The sequence below is a fragment of the Galeopterus variegatus genome, unplaced genomic scaffold, assembly GCF_000696425.1.
Source record: "Galeopterus variegatus unplaced genomic scaffold, G_variegatus-3.0.2 Scaffold1463, whole genome shotgun sequence".
NCBI lineage: Eukaryota > Metazoa > Chordata > Mammalia > Dermoptera > Cynocephalidae > Galeopterus > Galeopterus variegatus.
This window is the reverse complement of record NW_007727574.1, coordinates 159,782-161,724: the sequence shown is the minus strand read 5'-3', so window position 1 is coordinate 161,724 and position 1,943 is coordinate 159,782. Positions and strand designations below refer to the sequence as shown.

The 1,943-nt window shown below is 46.3% G+C and overlaps 1 long non-coding RNA gene across 1 annotated transcript in view; it reads left to right on the top strand.

Annotated features, from left to right (window-relative positions):
• Positions 1-1,292, top strand: part of LOC103594046 — a 7,152-nt gene extending 5,860 nt beyond the window's left edge. The window contains exons 2-3 of the long non-coding RNA XR_550812.1: positions 585-776; positions 914-1,292. This is a non-coding gene — a long non-coding RNA (uncharacterized LOC103594046). The remainder of the gene's footprint in view (positions 1-584; positions 777-913) is intronic.
• Positions 1,293-1,943: the final 651 nt, after the last annotated feature.

The following is a 1,943-nucleotide window of genomic DNA, read 5'->3' as shown; positions in this document are numbered from 1 at the left end:
GAACCTGTGGCCTTGGTGTTATCAGCACCGCACTCTACCGAGTGAGCCACAGGCCGGCCCGCCAGAGCACTTTTAAAAAGCCAAATTCTTCCAGCAAAATGTTCAAGATCTCATTCATTTCTTCTCCCCTTTCTACTATTCCTTCTTTCCCTAGTTATATTCTCTCTCTCCCCTAGTACTTCTCTAGTACTAGGCATTGATATTAAATTAGATTACCTGGAGAGAAGGAAGAGTGTGAGGTGAGGGAATTTAGTCTCCTGCCTCCCTCCCTGTGAGGTCAGCTCAGCTGGCTGCAATGAATGAGAAAGGTGATCCTCTCAAGGTGGTCTCCTTCCCAACTCTCTTTCCTTTGGGCTTCTAGTGGCATCCCTATGCGTCCAGGGCGGAGTGGTGTCGGCTCCAAGGCTGCTAACCCAGATTTTTGCACTATTCCTCACAGTTCTCTCCTATGTGCTGTCTACACCTTTGTTATTTGACATTTTGTAAGAAACCCTCCCTATATTATCGGAATTTGAGTGTGCTTTCTGTGTTCTGCCCCCTTCTCTTAGGGAGTGGACAATTCTTTGTTTGTTTGTTTTTGGCAGTATGTGAATCCGAACCTGTGACCTTGGTGTTACCAGCACCACGCTCTCCCAAGTGAGCTAACCGGCAAGCCCGAGAGTAGACAATTCTGCAGCCATTGAATCTCAATGAAGACATGAAGGTGTCCAGTCGAAGATATTAATGAACATTGCAATCTTCACTCCAGGATAAGAATAGTTTTCCTCCTGCCCCAGGTAAGGGGAAGAGGCGTGGCTGGCTTGCTCTTTCTCACCTCACCCACCTTTCCATTCCTGCCTAGGCTGAAGCAGGGAAGGAGATTGGACAGTTTTCACTTGAACCTGTTCTGTCGTAACTTGGTTTTCACCCTCAGGCCTTGGTCATGGTTCAAACCAACTCTCTCTCAGTTCCTGGGAAACACCCTGCACCTTCCACCCCCAGCTGCATGCCCAAGACCAGGAAAGTCTCACCTTGGCTGATGCTTTCTCAGCCCTGGTTCTCCAGGGACCGTGTTCACACTTGAACTCACTGCTGGAGAGCCTTCACCCTTCCAGGTTATCTCCCTGGGCAGAACTTAAGATTCCAGGTACCCTCACCAGCATAGTTCAAATCTGGATGACAACCTAACCGGCTCACCTTTGTTATGCCACTAAAACAGCTCAACAGCCTGACTCCTGCTGGCCACTGTGTCCCCAAATGCCTGGGAAGCCACAGGCTCTGTAAGTGCTTCCTCTAAGTTTCTTTTTCTTTTGGCAGCTGGCCAATATGGGGATGGCTGGTACAGGGATCCAAACCCTTGACTTTGCTGTTATAACACTGTGTTCTAACCAACTGAGCCAACTGGCCAGCCCTACTTCTAAGTTTCCTTGCAGTCAAATTGAGGCGAGGAGACAGATATCCTCCACTTTCTCTATTGGGGAGAAGGAGTGAAACTCACAACTCAGCCCATCTCCAAAGAAATCCTTCTTACAAAGTCATCTCTTTCACCATTTTCTCCAGTCTTTTATATCCTCACAGTGTGGGAGGAGGTTTAAAAGCAGGAGGGGATTAGTTCTCCAATATCTACTCCAAAGATTCCTCTAGGGGAGGAGGACAATCTGTTTCACTAATACTTTTGTATCTCATTTTCATCTTATCTTGGAGTTTCAGTCAAAACTTTTAATATACTGTTACAGATTGTTACATAGGTTTTCAATTGCTAGTAAAAACAAACAACAGTTCAAACTAGCTTCCATAATAAACAGAATTGGTTAGCTCACGTAACTGAAAGAGTCAAGAGGTCGGGTGCTCTGTGTCAGAGAACNGGAGGAGGTTTAAAAGCAGGAGGGGATTAGTTCTCCAATATCTACTCCAAAGATTCCTCTAGGGGAGGAGGACAATCTGTTTCACTAATACTTTTGTAT